General features: G+C 48.5%; 1 long non-coding RNA gene across 1 annotated transcript; it reads right to left on the bottom strand.

Moving 5' to 3' along the window:
• Nucleotides 1-1,446: 1,446 nt before the first annotated feature.
• LOC120094291 (uncharacterized) lies at nt 1,447-4,193 on the bottom strand. Its single transcript, XR_015628115.1, has 3 exons — nt 4,055-4,193; nt 3,629-3,760; nt 1,447-2,696 (listed from the first exon to the last, which is right to left on the bottom strand). It is a non-coding gene; the product is annotated as an uncharacterized LOC120094291 (long non-coding RNA).
• Between the last annotated feature and the right edge of the window lie 14,076 nt (nt 4,194-18,269).

Here is an 18,269-nt window from a genome sequence, read left to right as displayed (position 1 = left end):
CATCTAGTTTGCATTTCATTGAGTCAGGGGCCGAAATGTCCCTCTTGCTTGGTGGTTGTGTGAGCAGGGGTTTGACGTAGCCCCGAGCCAGTCATCTGTCAGGAAGGTGGTTAGCTGTTGGCTCTTTGGGTAGAAAAGGCCTTGTGTCTCAGTGTCACATATTTCTGTGACGTGAATGTCCCCGCCGTGACTGGTTTCAGGCTACAAACACGGAAGTTATTGAGGAGTGAGATGGGAAGAAATGGGTGTATTAAATGTCCAAGAGCCAGCCTGGATTGGCTCCAGCCATCATTTCTTGGTTTCAACAAGAATCCTGGTTGACTCTGGGTAAAGTATTTGCAGAGTTAGAGCAGGGGGTTGGGTATGGCTCAATTGGGAACGTGGCTGGGCAATATTAGAACCTGGAGCTATCACCCATAATCCCAGCTCCCTAGAGAGACAGGGTTTGCTGGCTCGTTTTTGATAGCTGACTTGATGTACATAGAGTTACTTTGGAAGAGGGAACTTTGGTTGAAGAATTGCCTCCATCAGATTGCCCTGTGGCCACATCTGTGAGGAACCGTCTGGATGATGATTGATGTGGAAGGGCCCAGCCCACTGTGGGCGACATCATTCCTAGGAAGGAGGGCCTGAGTGTATAAAAAGCTCATCAAGCATGAGCCAGAGAGTAAGCCAGCAGACAGCACTCCTCTGTTGTCTCTGCTTCCATTCAGCTTCCTGCCTTCACTTCCTTCAGTCATTCAGGATTATTTTCTGGAATTACAAGCTGAAATTAAACCCTTTCCTCCCCAAGTTGTTTTGGTTATGGATTTATCACAGTGACAGAAACAGACTAACCCCTGGCACCTTGATGGAAAGAGGAAGGAGGTGCCTGTGAGACCAGGGACCTTTTGAGATGAGCCACAAGGAGTCCTGTTCAGGGCTGTAAATATCTTGAGGGAGTTGCCAGTTCAAAAGTCACAGTGATATTCTCTCCTTTCGGGTCTGGGTGATTACAGATGAGGCAGGCTAGATAATGTGTGCCCTTATAGATCCTTGTATAGAAGCTAGTCGAGGGTGGGACCTTATAGATCCATCCCAAGGGCTCCCCTTCTTAATCGAAAGTATTTTTTCCCTACAATATATTCTTATCACACTTTCCCCTTTCTCATCTCCTTCTAGATTCTCGAAACCTTCTCATTCACCCAAACCCTATGTCTGTCTGTCTCTCTCTCAAACAGGCAAATAAAAACAGGCAAAAAATGAAAATGAAATATACAGAGAAACAGCAAACACCCGTGTGCATGTGCACGCATGCCACACACATGCATATACATGCCACACACATACACATATCCACACACACATGCCACACACATGCGCACCTGGGCACACACACAAAACTCATAAAAACACAAAATTTAAAACATATTTTACAAACAAAAGACCTGTAAGATGAAAAGAATGTCCAAGCAAAGCAATATAATTTTTAAAAAATCTACGAAATACCGTTGAGTTTATTTTGTTTTGGCCATCTACTGATGAGCATGGGGTCTGCCCTCAGTGTAATTTATATATCCAGTGAGACTCTACTGGAAAACCCTAATTTTTCCTTCAGTCCCCCTTACATATGTCCATCCACCCTTACATGGGCCCTAGCTAGGAATGGGTTTCTAGAGCAAGGAATGGGTTTCTGAAGGCAAGCACTGGCTCCAGGCAGGGGTTGAACTATGCACATTTCCTTCACTAGATGGCAGCAAACACCCAACTCGATCTTTCTAAGTGCCAGGGGAGCCAGAACAGGGGAACCAGAAGGCTGAGGGGGACACTCAGGCAGGAAAGGGAGAATTACTGAAGCCTTGGAGAGCTGGAAGCTAGTCCCCCCCCCCCCCAGGGATGGCTCCCCCTGGGCAAGTGCCAGGCGGTCAGAGGGACCTTAGGAGGGCGACTGCTGGGTGGAGAGAGCTCAGCCAATCAAGTGTTCGTGTTGTAAGCATAAGAACAAGAGTTCAACCCCCAGAATCCTGGTGAAAAAGCCAGAATAGTGTCATGTGCTTGTTAATTTCTGGACTGGGAAATCAGATGTAGTCCAGAAGGGTGAAATGATGCTCTCAGTGTTTTCCTCCGGGGTGGGGACACACCAAATATCCCAATAAACAGCTGTACAGACATGGAGGCCTCCCACCCATTTGTCCTCTGTGTCCTCTCTGCCAGATCTGTCTCTGTAGATCCATTTCTAAATCCAGTCAACAGTCCTGAGGACAGATCCGGCACACTTTGTGTGACAGCTGCTAACCAGTGGCCCTTGACCTTTAGAGCATCTAATTAGGAAGAGAATCACACAAGTGTTTACACGGTGATAAAACAGTAACAATGTAACAAATGCCAGAAACCCGGGATAGCTCTGCTCTCGGGATGTCGACGGGGAGGATTTCGGCTGAGTGGCAGTGGTGTGAGCTTGACAAGGATGGGTGGGGAGGATTTTGACAAGACAGGTGGTGTGGCAGGGTGTTTTCAGTGGAGGAGACAGCCCCCAGCGGCACCAGGGAAGCTAGGATAGATAAGGTGGTTTGAATCACCCAACGAACAGCAGGAGAAATGCAGAGAGCAGAGTAGAGGCAGCAGCAGGACCCCAGGAACGTCTGAGTTGAAGGGATGGCTGAGTCAGTATCATCCTGATGTTGCCAGCATGAGGATGCAAGTTAATTCCCCAGAGCCTATGAGAAAAGTCAGGTGTGTTGTGACAAGCTTTCCATTCCGGTGCTGGGGAAGTAAATACGGGACACCTGGGCATCACTTGGCAGCCAGCCTGCTTGGCACGTTCTAGGCCAGTGAGAGGTTCTCTCTTAAAACACAAGGTAGACCTGAGTTGACATCTGACCTCTACATTCATGCACACCGATACATGTAAGCCACACATACACATTTGTACACAAGAGTACACACACACACACACACACACACACACACACACAAACACACACCCCTACTCATGAAGAGACTCAAATACCACTGTGAGTTATACCCAGTTGGTGCTGGGGAGGCACTAACGGTGTTTGGACGGTGCAGAGAGTATACCTGGATGGGATGGGCAGAGAGGAGGAAAAAACACTTGTGACATTGACCCTGGTGGAGAAGAAAGGTTGAGCCAGGGAGGGCAGAGGGACAACGTATTGTGTTTGTGATGCTGGGACCAGCTGGCTCCCTTAGAAGAATAGTCTGGGAGGCCCTTAGACTTAGGAACTGGTAGCAAGACAGACAGACGGCAGTAAAATATCTCCCAAGGTGGGACTGGAGAGGTGGTTCTGTGGGTAAGAGTGCCAGCATCTACACACACACACACACACACACACACACACACACACACACACACACACGCCGGGACTGGCCACACCCACCTATAATCCCAGCACTGGGTAGAGAGAGAGCAGTCACCAGGGCTTGCTGGCCACTGGCCTGGCTCCATGTTTAGGGAGAGACCCTGTAGGAAGGGAAGGCACAGGCATGGTAGAGCAGGACACGCTGTCCCTTGATACTATCCCTGCACCGGCCTCTGCACACACTCACCTCACTCCCAATGGCATGTACACACACTTCACACACTAACAACTAACTATCATCTAAAGGGAAAAAAACCCAAACACGTTACCAAGGCAATGAGGGGAGGGAGATCCAAGAGTTTTTTTTCCTTCCCATTTCTTTTGTTCTCACGATTAGAGAGGAAGAAACCCCCAAGCTGTTTCAGTTTGGTTCAAGATCCCAGGGCCAAGGTGTCTTCTATCTGCAGACAGGCACAGAAATGTAATGTCAGGTGCAGCAGGAGTTCGCTGCACAGGCATCTAAAACCCCAGGAGCAGCTGACATCAGGGCAGAGAGCACAGTCAGACCCAGAAGGCAGGGGGCATGACCTGGAGAGGTAGTGTGAGCCCAGCTTAGGGTGTAGGCCGCCTGCTCAAAGCCAACACCACAACCTATTGTGAGAGCATCAGGACCCCATGTTCCCACCCCTCCCGCCAAGCACCAAGAGCCATGCCCTTACATCCGTGTGCATTATGGGACAAAGATAAGCACTCACTTTATAAATAGCCGGGCTCAGGAGCCAGCTATGCCAGGAACAGCCCTGGAATGTCAGCTTCAAGCACCTCAGGCCTTAGGAAAAGTTCAAGTCCCATACAATCTCCCTCTTGATGGAGGAGGAGAGGGAGAGTGCTCAGGTAGCCTGTTGCTTGGCAACCAGGATAGAACCTCTGGGGTCATTCAGTGGGCAATCCTGTCCCTCACACACAAGGAGTAATCAAAGCAGAGCTGTGAGGAAGGAGAGCTAACATTTACCGAGAGCGTGTTCTGGGCTAGGTCATCACGCCATCCCCGACACCTGGCTGAGATTTCACCGAAGCTCCGTTAGAGAGAAATCGCCTTTAGCCTTTCTCGTCTAGATGAGGTAACTGAGGCTCATACAAGGCCATGTAGCCGTGTCAGTTAATGCGGTGTGGGGGATTGAACCCAGGGCTTGTGCCCCTTAGGCAAGAGCACCACCCACTGAGTTACAGTTATAGCTCTGGGCAATAGAATGCTGTTGCTGTAAGCCCAGTTCTGCCAGTCTGACAGTGGTGGCACCATGATGCATCTTTGTGAGTATTGATTTAGCCTCCCTTCATCTTCCCCCATCAGCCCTCCGATTTCAGTCACCCTGGATGAGCTACTGGGCCAGCACAGCATCAGGTCATGTTTTGTCTTTCCGTTTGCTAAGTTCTGGTATTTCACTATCACTTTACAGAGCTGAACTACTCAAGTGCCTCACACGCTGTTTACTCACGAACCCTCATCAGACTTCCAGAGAGTTTTCCACCATAAATTAATAGTTTGAAGTGGAGAACTACTGCTGGAGAGGTGGCTCAGAGTATGAGTACATACTGCTCTTGTAGAGGACCCGAGTGTGGCTCCCAGCATACACGTTGGGCAGCTCACAAGCACCTGGAACTTCAGATCCAAAGAGTATGATACCCTCTTTTTGGTTCTCTCATGCCCTGAACTCATGTGTGTTTACCCATACAGAGACACACATATGTATACAGAATGAAATAAATCTTTAAAAGTAAATAAATACATAACTGGCTCAAACACACTAGGTTGGGCAGTACACTTCTGTAATTCTGTCCCTTGGAGGGATGAAGCTGGAGGACTACAAGTTCAAGGCCAATCTGGGCTACATAATGAGACCCTGCTCTTATCACACATAAGCCGAGTCTCCAGGTGGACCGTAGACAGCAGGGTAAGCACAGTTATAAAAACATCTGTAGCAGTCTGGAGAGATGGCTCAGCAGTTAAGAGCACTGGCTGCTCTTCCAAAGGTTCTGAACAACCACATGATGCCTCATAACCATCAGTAATGGGATCCGATGCCCTCTTCTGGTGTGTCTGAGGACAGCAATGGTGTACTCATATACATAAAATAAATAAACCTCAAAATAAAAGAAAAACATCTGTGGAAAAACAGAAATCTTAGTGATCTTGAGTTGGCATAAGTTTTAAGATACACAAAACCCTAAATAGTGAAGAAAAATCAGTAAATTGGACTTCATCTAAATGGCAAGATAGGACAAGAGAAGAAAATGACAGGAGGGAATGGAAGACATAAGGGAGGGGAATCAAATAGGGAAGACAAGGAGGGAAGGGGAGAAATAAAATTTGACCTAATTTGTGTTTCTCAGAATGTTGAGTGACTGAAACCATCCCACAGCACTGGGGTTGGGGCTGGAAAGTGGTTCAGCCACAGGGAAAATAGTTTCCTTATTTCTCATAAAGTTAAATGTACACTGACAAAGGATGGCCTAAAGCCATTCCACTGGACAGTTCCTAACAGGAAATGAGGTCACATGCCCACAAAAATCTGTACTCCAAGTAGAAACCAAGTATTTAGTTTTAAATAATCAAAACCTGATACCACCATCCATCAACAGAGGGAAGGTTAAATAGATTGTGGTATGCCCATTCAACAAGCAAAACAATGGACCAACAAGATTATGGTATGCCCATTCAACAAGCAAGATAGTGGACCAACAAGATTGTGGTATGTCCATTCAACAAGTAAAACAATGGACCAACAAGATTGTGGTATGCCCATTCAACAAGCAAGACAGTGGGCCAACAAATGGCCTCAAGAGATTTATAGAAAGCGACTGAGATAAAAACAAGATGGTTTTACTTACATAGAATTTGAGAAAATATAAACTAAGCTAGGGTGATATAAGCTAGTCATGATCTGGGGTGGGGCAAGGTAGAAGAGAGGCACAAAAGTGTTCTATGAGGAACTTTCAGGAATATATATAGTCTCCATCTTGACTGTGGTATCAGCTTCACATGTAAGGAGACAAATTTCTAGTTTGTCAAGTTGTAACTTTGTGTTTGCTTTCAGACAGAGTTTCATTATGGCCCGAGCTCATATGCCTCTGCCTCCTGAGAGTGGGAGTACAAATGTGTACCACCACATTCATCTTCAGGTGTACTGTTTAAATATGTGAAGTCTAACTTCAAGGAGCATGCATGTGTGTGAGCATGTGCCCATTTGGCCTAGATTGGCTGGCCAGCAGACCCTTGGGATCCATCTGTCTCCATTGTTCCAGCTCTGGGCTTACAGTCACTGCCACACCTAGCTTACGGAACCAATTTTGAAAAATCTAGCTCTCAATGGTCATCTCTCCAGGCCTCTGGATCTCTCACTTCATTGAAATGTGAAGGAAAAGTTGGCTGCTGTTCCAGGGATGGCTGCTAAGCCTCCATGCCTTCCAACTGCCTGAAAAACAGTAGAGAAGGATGCCCGAGGGAGTAGAGAGGTTCTTCATGTCTGTGGGCATTGTTGCATGAGAACAAGGATAGCCCTGTTAGGAAACACCAGATCTTAGAAACACAGGGCTGACCTTGTTTAGCTCCTCAACACGCAGATTCAAGATTCTGGTACCCAGAAATGGGTAGTGACTTAAAGTCATGGGTATGGGAACAGACTGAGGAATGAGTAGGGTGAGGGGAAGAGTGATCAAGGCAGGGATGGAGTCCTCCATCTTTTCTCCCTGTGTCTCTTGTGACAAACAGCACACCATGCTACTGGAGAGCTTCTGGGTACATGGCCCCTCGATCTACCCAGAACTGGTGAGAAAACATGGCCACTGAGCACTCTGTATCCTTCCTATGGCCTCTCCAGGGACCTCGCCCTCACTCCCTCCCAGAAGAGGCCTCCATCAGTAGCTGCTGTAGGCTTTCTGCACCCAAGAGGAACCCTAAGGGGTAGAGGCACTTTCCCTCTCCCCAAAGGCCATGTGAGCTCATTCTGGTAAAAGTTTAATGCCTGAGAATCAATTACACTTAAGTACGTTCATCAGCGCCCGAGCTCGTCTCTGAGCCACGGGACCTACAGTGAGCGTCTCTCACCGACTTCTGCTAAGAAAACTCCCCTGCTTTTCTCCACGAGGCAGGGCGGTAGATCTCTTTCTTCCCATCAGTTTGCTGTGAAACCTGAAGTAAGGTCATCCCCTCTCTGGGCCTGATTTGACATTCGTGAAAATGGAAGCGTTGACTGTGGTTGATATTCTTGGGCTTCATCTATTCCTCTTCCCAGGCTCTGTCTCTGGACGCAGCAAGTTAGAGGTCTGTGAAGGAGAAGGGAGAAGGCAGGAGCATCATTGACCAAAGGGGCTGAAAAGAGACATTCTGGGAGGACTCTGGCCATTTGGAGAATGGACCCACTCTAACCAGCATGCAAGGATTATGCAAAAATTTAGCACAAGGACAGGGATGTGGCCATTTTCTTTTCAGGGTTAGATCTGACTTCACCTCCAAGCACAGACCGCTCTTTGGCAGCTCCAGGTGCACCACGTTGGTCTCTGATGCCCAGTGAGTAGCTCAGGCAGGGCCCAGGAATGGCTCCACATTCACAAGGTTGGCTGTTTCTGTCTTGCGTCTCTTCTTACCCATCCTCTACAGTGTCTTAACCCCTCCTGTTCCCTTCCTGAGGCAACTCTGCACTCCATTTCCAGAAGCTTCGATGGCTAACTCCATTCATTCTGTGGTGATCCTGGGTTGTGGAACAAGATCTGTCTGAGGACATGGGAAAGTACCACCCCATCATAGGCCACCAGGACCCCACAAAGTATACCAGAACCCAAAATGAAATAGCTGAGCCAGCATGAAGAGCCAAGTTTGAGCTCCAGAAATCCTATAAATGCCAGGTGAGTGCGGTAGCCTCCCAGCAATGCCAGCCTCAGAAGGTGGCGATTGGATTACCAGGGTAAACTAGAGACCTAGACTAGCTGCATTGGCAAGCCATGGGCTTGATTGAGAGACCTTCCGTGAATGAATAAGGTAGAAGAGTCATGAAGGATGGACCTGACATCAATCTTTGGCCTGTACTTCACAGACACACATGTGCACAGGCACACACATGCAAAGGTACACACATGCACAGGCACACATGCAAAGGTACACACATGCACAGGCACACACTGCACAGGCATACACATGTATAGGCACATACTGATAGGCACACACACATACAGGCACACACATGAGCAGGCACACATATACACAAACAAACTGCACAGGCATACACATGTGCTGGCACATACATGCACAGGCATAAATAAACACAGGTGCACACACAAGCACGTGCACAAACAAGCTCAGGCACACACATGCACAGGCACATACAAGTGCAGGCAGGCACACACATGCACAGGTACACACAAACACAAGCACACACATGTATATGTACAGTACAGGTACACACAGGCTCAGGCACAGGCACACACATGTACACACATCCATGTAGGTGGGGTAGGGAGCTTGCTGGCCCACAGGTAACACACGGCGATCTGGAAAGATCCATCTCAAATCTAAACTGGCGACTTTGCTGAGTCAGGAAAAAGAACCTGCTTCATGGGCACTGGTCACAGACAGGCTGCTAGGGTGCTTGAGAGGGTCCTTGAAGCTGGCTGAAAGGAGGACAGGAGGCTGATGAGAACGTGGCTAGGTGAACCTTTTGTTGTAGGATCCCAAGTTCTGTTGAACACAGATGTGTCAGGAGAGAACATTTAGGGGTGCTGCCCAGAGTCCCCCAAGTGCACCCTCATCTCAGACCCACCCTCTGTCCCTCTTCAGTCTCTGTCTGTGGGGAGAGCCCTGCTCAGTTCATATTAACTTGCTCATCTCACTCGCTGCCTGATTTCTGCTTGGGTCTCGGCAACAGGAGGCCCAGCAGGAAACCCCTGTGGTCAGGTACTTCCTCGATGCCTCTTCCCTGTGGCCGGCTGAACTTTGGGGTTCTTGTACTCAGGATTCAGTGGCAGCCGTGTTCCTCCAATGTTGCAGAACTGGGAAGCCAGAGACAGGCAGATCCCTGGGGCTCTCTGGCCAGCTCTGGTTAGCTGGCCTAGACTACTTGGCTAGTTACAGGCCAGTCTCAAAAACACAAATGAATGAATGAATGAATGAATGAATGAATGAATGAATGAATGAAAGAAAATAAAACAGACAGCACAACATTCAAGGTTTTGGTTTTGTTGGCCTCTGTAGGTGCATGCATACACATGGATGTACACCTGCTCATTCACACACATGCATACATGTGTGTGCACAAGCACATGCACAGAAAGACTGTGGCTTCTGTCTTGGAAACCTTCTGGCTTGCTTTCTCTTGGCCCAGATCACCAGGCTATGAACAGCTCTACCAGAGAAAGCCCCAAGCCTAAACACAGAGGCATCTAATCCTGAACAGCAAGTAAGGGCAGCTTGCCAACGATTCCTTGAATAACCATAGAGAGCCCTGCAGCCGTGGGGCAGTTGCAAGATGCTTGCATGATGGTCATCTCTGCAATCAGCCTGACTACAGCCTTGGGAGATACCCTGAGCCACGGCCACGTGGCCAAGCCACTCTCAGAGCCTCATCTCTTAGAAGCTGTGAGCGGCCATAAACCTTTATTGTTTTCAGCTGCCAAGGACTAGGCCCTTCATTACACGGCTACAGATGTCTAACCAGAGCTGCATGGATACCTGTGTAGTCAAATTTTGTTCCGTGAACCACCCGAGGAGGATTCCGCTTGCTAATACAGCTCGAGGCTGCAGCCTCCGTGGAAGGAACACTGCTGGGTCATTTAGCTTCTGTTTCTCTGATCGAAATAATTGGTACAGACAGCTCAAGGGAGGAAGGAGTTATCTGGGCTCACAATTCCAAGAAGATTCAGGCCACAGTTGTTTGGCTCCGTTTTATGTGGGTGGAACACCGTGGCTGCTGGAACGTGGGGTGGGGACAGCTGTTTACTGCAGCCTGGAGGGAGAGAGGAAGATGAGAACCAGGGGCACCTTCAAGGGCAGCCCCTGGTGACCCGCCTCTGCCATCCAGGCCCCACCTGCCCAAATTCTGGAACCTCTCAAAGTAATACCACTAGCAGGGTCCTAAACCCTCAGCGTGTGAGCAGTGAGGGCTGCTGAAGCCACCAACCATTACTACGTTCTTCGTGCCTCCATGATGGCTGTGCTGCTGTGTCTGATCTGAGTCTCTTCTCACCCATCCTTGAAATACCTAGGTAACAGCCCCAGGACTAAGGAGGAAATAAGTAGAAGAAGAAGAAATAGGAAGAGGGAAGTCCAGGGGCGGCCAGGGAGAAAGTGAGACTGCAGACTAAGATTCAGGCCGGGCTGGGGAGGTATTGAGGCTACAAAGGGTTTGCGGCGCAAGAATAAGGACCAGACCCTGAGTTTGATGTCAAGAACTCACGTTAAAACAACAACAACAACAACAACAACAACAACAACAACAACAACACAGAATTCCAATTTTAGTGCTGAGTGGGCAGAGACTGGTGAGTCCCTAGGGGTCAATGATTGGTTAGCTGGAGGGCTACTTGGAGGGCTCCAGGCCAATAAGAGAGACTGTTAAAAAAAAAAAAACCTATGGTAGGTGGTGTCTGAGGAACAACACCTACAGTTGATCTCTAGCCTTCATACACAACCACACACACATGCGCGAGCACACACATACACACAAACACGTGCACACGCGTGCCCACATATGTATGATTCAGGCCTGAGTTAGTTCATGAAGAGGTCAGGGAGGAAATTGTCTTTGCCGGGTCTGGTCTGCAACAAACTCACCTAACCCACCACATAGAACCTATGAAGGAGCCTAAAAGAACATCAGGAGGGTGACACGTTGTCCCCAGATCAGTGACACCATGTTCTGACTGACCGTTACAGGCAGGAGGTTTCCTTCAGGCACTGTGATGGTTGGAGTCGGTCAGTTACTAACTTGACAGGATCTAGATTCACTGAGAAGACAAGCCTCTGGGTACATCTGTGAGAGATTATCTCTTAAAATACTATCTGTTAATTTTATATGTATGTGTGCCTGCCGGTGTCCCACGTGCGTGCCGGAGCCTGTGGAGGTCAGAAGAGGGCTTGGATCCCTCAGAGCTGGAGTTATAAATGGTTACTAATCATCATGTGGGTGCTGGGAGCAGAACTCAGGTCCTCTGCAGGAACAGTCCCTTCTCAGCCGTCTCTGCAGCATCTGCGATGGATTGTCTTGATCAGGCTAATCGAGCTGGGGACTCTTACTTTAACTGTGGTGGGCAGCATCTCCTGGGCTGGGTTCCTGGGTTTGAATACAAAGGAGAGAGTCAGCTAAGCTCCAGCATTCACAGCTCTCTGCATCCTGACTCCGGGTGCCATGTGACCCACTGCCTCCTCAAGCTCTTGCTGCCACGATTCCCCGAGATGTTGGATTGGACCTTCAAACTGGAGCCAAAACAACCCCCCACCTCACCCCCAAGAAGTCGGCTATTTTGTCTCAGGAACTCATAGATAATGCAGGCACCAAATCCTGACTGCCTGGCTGCCACCCTGAGGTGCTGTTCTGGTCCTGCCAGCCAACAAGCAGCCAGCCCTCCAGCGCTCCCCCTCCCCTTGCCCCCTTGCCCCATGGAGCTGCCCTGCCTGGAGAAGATGGCAATGTCCCCTCTTGTAGGCGGGACACATTCCTCCCAGCCTTTGGCTGAGGCCAGCAGCCAGGCATTACTACGCAGGGGGCCTCTTTGTGAGGCTGAGCAGCCTCCGGGTGCCCTCTGTGAGTCATTTCCTGTTAGTTCCTCCAAGAAGTCCTGCCATTCTTTAGAGCAGAATCTGACATTTTTGCAGGACTGACTTCTGGGGCCTTTTGGTCAAGAGGTTGGTGGGAGAGAAGAGAGCCTTTCTTTTATATTTACAAAGCTATTAATTGGCTTCTTTTTTAAAATTAGACTCCATTATGAGTTCACTTGGAGTAGGAGCATAGCTTTATTTTTGGCCCGAGTCTCAAATGGTTTCAAAGGTTTTTTTGTTTTGTTTTGTTTGTTTTGTTTTTTAGACAAATGAATCTTCCATAGCAGGAAGGCCAGCAAAATTGCTACCAGGGCTTCTAGTGTCAGAGCCTGGGCCCTGGTGGTCCAACAAGCCATCCTCAGTCACCATCCTCAACAGGCAGATTAAGATACAAGTCATAAAGAGAGGCAGACTTACTCCATATTCTACAATGGAAAAAATCAACACACCAAGAGGTCTGGTGACCCCCAACTCCATCTTTAGATTCTCGATGTGAAGGAGGTGTAGGTTTCAATAGTAAGAAGGGGGTTGGAGAGATGGCTCAGCAGTTAAGAGCACTGGCTGCTCTTCCAGAGGCCTCTGCTTCAGTTCCCAGCACCCACACAGTGTCTCACAAGTGTCTGAGTTCTGGGGAATTTGACGCTCACGTCTAGTCCCCATGGTACCTCATGCACACACTGCACATATGCACGTACACAGAGTGCTCATACACACACGCAGTCAAAACACACAGATAAGTAAGTTAACAGAAGGCAAGAGGTGCGCGTCTCTCGGCAGTCCTGGGTGAGGTACCGTCCCAGCCGTCACGCACATCCCTATCCCGCCCCAGTCATTCTTGAATGATTACTTGTCAGAAGTGTATGAAGTCTCTTCCTGGGACTGGCATCTGGCTTCAGCTCTTTCCTTCCCTCACGCCTGGGGAGCTCCCGATTCCTTAGAGACTTTGTCTCGGTATTCTGTTGGCCCAGGAGAGGGGTGTGGCTCCTCTGAGATTGTCTTCCTTCCTGCCAGGCTGGTTAGGGAAGGAAGGCAGGCTCTGTTCCGAAGCTGGTGGAAAAACCCAGGGAGGTGCACCTCAGGGTGCCTCTCTGACGTGGGGAGAAGAGACGATGCAGGAGGGTGGTCAGGGCCGTTCCCAGAGCCCACCTGGCTCTCCTGTTTCTGTCTCCATGTATCTAGCTAGCAGCAGAGACGTGCCAGGTGTGGAACCCAAAGGCCTGGCACAGACATCCGTGGCACCGCCCAACAGTTTGCCCTTCTTACATCTCCCCAGTCCACAAACCTGCCAATTATTGAGGTGCAAAGGGGGATCATTCTACCTCACTTGGGTTCTCTATCTACATCACTGCACAGATCCCTGGGGATAGCTGCTATGCAAACTTTCCCTAATCCGGGGCTTCCGGAGCACAGGCATACCTTAGTGCGGGACATAGGCACATCTTCAGTGCAGCTCCTCAGGGTGGGGTCTTGGACTCTACATCGCTCAAGGCAGTGCTGATACGGACGCTTCAGGTCACAAACACATTTGAGGAGCCCAGAGCGTAGAGTATGCCCCTCAAACTGCAATGGGGGGGACTGAGCCCAGAGGAATATGCCTTCCTCAGGACACTGCAGTGAGGGTCGGGGAGGCTGTTGTCTGCCTTGTGTGGCTAGTGCCATAGCCCTCAGGCAAGAGCTTTCTTCTTGGGCTTCACTGCTCAAGTGAGTCTCCCAGGAACTTGTGAAAATGCAAACACAGTCTGATGCCTTACTGCTGTGGTAGTGAAGGACCAGGAAAAATTCAGACCTCCTAGCAAACAGAGTAGAGCCAAAAATGTAGGTTAGCCAGTTCAGTGACTCTGCTCCAGGAATTGGCTGACCATAAAAGTTAGATTAAAATCTTAAAGAACAATCTTGAGATACGGGAAGCTTCTCCTTGTGATTTTTCACTGATATTCTCGACATTTTCCAATGACGCCATCCCTACCCCCTTGGGTTGTGGTTTCTTCCTTTAAATACCTCTTCTCCCAGCTCCTCGTGGTCGAACCCCTCTACCCTTGCATGGGATACAAGTCTCAACCCCAGTGCACTGGTTCCTATCAATAAACCTAGTGTTATTACAGCAAGGACGGTCTCACATGAGTTTTTTTGGGGGGGGTCACGTCATCCTGAGACTTGAGTGAGGGTCTCCCGGCTCCAGGGGTCTTTCAGTAGCAGGGGAGACTGCATTGCAACAACTCTCTGAGCCTACCGGGGCCCAACAAGGTTAAGGACCCCATGGGGTGAGCAAGATCTCTAGAGGATGGTAGTGTTGGCAGTTAGTAAAATTGCAACAATGTTGCAGAGGCAGAACATGGACACTGGCAGTGCACATCCTTAATTCAGAATTTAGGGGGCTGAGGTGATCTGATCTTTGTGAGTTCAAGGCCAGCCTGGTCTACTGAGCAAGTTCCCAGACAGCCAGGCCTGTCACATGAAAACAACACATTGAAAACAACAGCAATAAAACAAACAAAAAAAAAAAAGTGGAACATGAGAGAGTGAAACAGACAGACAGACAGACAGACAGACAGACAGACACAGAGAGACAGAGGCATAATTGTCTGTATCTCTGCATCCGTATGTGTGTGTGTGTGTGTGTGTGTGTGTGTGTTTGTGTGTGTTTGTGTACAGCCTTCAAATAAATGTTGACATTTACGTTAAAAGGCAAAACTTTTTAAAAACACAGGTCTATGTGTGCAGGTAAAAGTCAAGGGTTCAGACTCAGATCTTGTTCCTCAGGAGCTGACTGTCACTGGCTTGGAATTAACCAAGTAGGCTCATCTGGCTGGCCGGTGAGCCCCAGGGCTCTATCTGTCTCTGTCTTTCTATGACTGGGATCACAGCTCACTGTGTCTGACTGCTTTTGGGTGTGCTGGGGACTCAAACTCATTCCAGGCTGGTACCTTCCTGTCTGAGCTATCTCTCCAGACCCAAGACGTGGCACTTTTGAGAAGTGACTACACTGTGATCCACCTTCATGGCTAGGATTAGTGATCTTAATCGGGTGTGTCCGGCCCTCTTGTCTTTCTCTGCCCTGTGCCTTGTTAAAAAAAAAAAAAAGCCTCCACAGGTGTCCACCTCCAATCTTGGACTTCCAGCCTGAGGAATGGCGAGGAAAAGGGTTTTTATTCTTCGACCTTGCCCTGCCTCAGGTATTCTGTGACAGCAACACCATCCAACTATGAGAAGCATAATTAATGCAGTTTTGGTGACCTGGGAACAGAAAGCCCAGGGCACTGCCAAACCAGAGGTCTTTATTCTCCTGTACCACCCTGGCTTTACTGGAAGGCTGCTGTTAGCATTCTGTCTAAGCCCCGCCCCACAGTTACCTGGCAACACCCAGGTGAGCCTGACTCACTATAAAAGGAGTTGCTGGCTCCCTGCTCTCTCTTGCTCTTGCTCTTGTTCTTCCCTTCTTGCTCTCTCCTCTTTCCCCATTCCCTCCCCCTCCCTCTCTCCAAGTGTTTATGACTGCACTGGTCTATACTTCTCTACTTCTTTCTCTATTCCCTCCCTCCCTCCCTCCCCCCCCCCATCTCTACTACCCTCTTAACTCTCCGCCCCATGCCCTGAATAAACTCTATTCTATTCTATACCATTGTGTGCCTGGTCCCTCAGGGGGGAAGGGATGCCTCAGCATGGGCCCTCCGAGGCACGCCCTTTCCCTAGACCTCACCACACCTCCATAGAACATATCCTCCCAACCCCTTTATATTTTTATAAACACATCAGCTGCTGTAGAAGGAAGACCTTAAAGCAGAGACAGGCAGCCCTCTAGGTCTCCTATGGTGGAAATGACTCCCAGCTTAGTCTCTGTGAAGTGCTCCAAGAACACTCGAGGGCAAAGATACGGAACAGTGGCCGGCCAGAATCAGACTCAGCGGTCTCCTCTCTCCTGTTGTTTGTTTGGTTGGTTTTTGTCGACTTGGCCCGGCTCATGCTAGAGTTATTTGAGAAGACGGAACCACAACTGAAACAATGTTTCCATTGGGTGAGGCTGGATTCAAGTCTGTGGGACCTTTTCTTTTCTTTTCTTTTCTTTTCTTTTCTTTTTTTCTATCTTTTAAAATTTTTTCTCCCATATAACACATCCCAACTGCAGCCTCCCTCCTTTTCTCCTCAGTTCCTCCCTCCTCCACATCCACTGCCCCTCCTCTATTTCCCTTTAGAAAAGACTACCGACTAATGTTTGGGAGTCCAGCACACTGTGGGTGGTGCCATCCCTGGGCTATGGTCCTGGGTGCTGTAAGGAATGGGACTGAGCAAGCCAGTGAGCTGCACCCCTCCATGATCTCTGCCTTAGTGCCTGCCTCCAGAGTCCTGCCCCGACTTTCCTGGGTGACAGACTGTGATGAGGAACTGCAAAGCTGAAGTAACCCTTTCCTCCCAACTTGCTTTTGGTCATGGTGTTTTACCTCAGTAGTACAAACCCTAACTGACAATTTCCTTCTTAAAAGACATTTGGGGCTGGAGACATGGTTCAGGGTTTCTGCCTCATGAGCAGGAAGACTTAACTTCAACCTCCAGAATCTATGTCAAAGCGAGGAAGGGTGGCATGTGTCTGTAATCTCAGTGCTCCTGTGGTGAGGTGGGAAGTGTGGACAGGGGAAACCCCAGAAGTTGGGAACAACCCAGATGTCTCTCAACAGAGGAATGGATGCAGAAAATGTGGTACATTTACACAATGGAGTACTACTAAAAATAACGACTACTAAAAATAACAGCTACTAAAAATAACGACTTCATGAAATTCATAGGCAAATGGATGGAATTAGAAAATATCATCCTGAGTGAGGTAACCCAGTCACAAAAGAACTCACATGGTGTGCACTCACTGATAAATGGATATTAGCACAAAAGCTCGGAATGCCCAAGATACAATCCACAGACCACATGAAGCTAAAGAAATTGGAAGATCAAAGAGTGGATGCTTCAGTTCTTAGAAGGGGGAACAAAATATTCATGGGAGGAAAGACAGAGACAAAGTATGGAGCAGAGAACTGAGGGAAAGGTTATTCAGAGACAGCCCTATACGGGGATCCATCCCATATACTGTCACCAAACCCAGACAATACTGTGGAAGCTCAGAAGTACATGCTGACAGGAGCCTGATGTAGCTGTCTCCTGAGAGGCTCTGCCAGAGCCTGAGAAACACAGAGTCAGATGCTTTCAACCAACCATTGGACTAAAAACGGGGCCCCCAATGGAGGACTTAGAAAAAGGACTGAAGGAGCTGAAGGGGTTTTCAACCCCATAGGAAGAACAATGATATCAACCAACCAGACACCCCCCCCAGCACATTCACACACACACATACATACATACATACATACATACATACACTCACATATACTCACACACATATACACACATGTGCACACACTCACACACCACACACTCATATGCATGCATTCACACATGCACTTGCATATACACACTCACATACACACTCTCACATATACACATACACACATATACTCACATACATACTCATATGCACGCACACACACATTCACACATGTACATACACTTGCACACATATACACACACATGTGCACACACATTCTTACACACATAATTTTATTTGAGGTATTGAAGCAATCTGATTTTAAAAACTGTGATATTCTGTTCTGCCTTGAATTTAGACTTTTTTTTATGGCAAGCTCTAGCCATAAAGTATAAACAGACTTCACCATATGAGGCTCTGTGAAAAGTCTTCAAAAGGAACAAGCAATGGCCCAGCAAGATAGCACTTGCCACCAAGCCAGAGGACCTGAGTTCGATCCCAGGACCCACACAGTGGAAGGAGCAAATCAACTTCCATAAAGTATTCTCTGACCTCCTCAGCATATTATGGCATGCATCCCCCAATAAATAAAGAAACATAGTTTAAAATTTTAAATGAGATAAATTCATGAGTCTGTGCACTTTAAAATTTTGCCCTCTTCGTCTCGCTTTCTTGCTATGTGAACTTGAGATGTGAGGAGAGTCAGGCTCCAGGAGAATGGAATTCTTTGAGCTCAGTCCAGGATGTAGCTCTCAGGGGAAGAACTAGCTTCAGGGAGCTTATTGTCCTAATCCTCCTGAAAGTGACTCCTGCTGCCTGACACCCAGGGCCACTTCCCCTGCCGCCAACCCAGGTC

Source organism: Rattus norvegicus, chromosome 8 (genome assembly GCF_021556685.1).
Source record: "Rattus norvegicus strain SHRSP/BbbUtx chromosome 8, alternate assembly SHRSP_T2T, whole genome shotgun sequence".
NCBI lineage: Eukaryota > Metazoa > Chordata > Mammalia > Rodentia > Muridae > Rattus > Rattus norvegicus.
The sequence above is the reverse complement of the archived record's forward strand: the minus strand, read 5'-3'. Positions and strand labels throughout refer to the sequence as shown.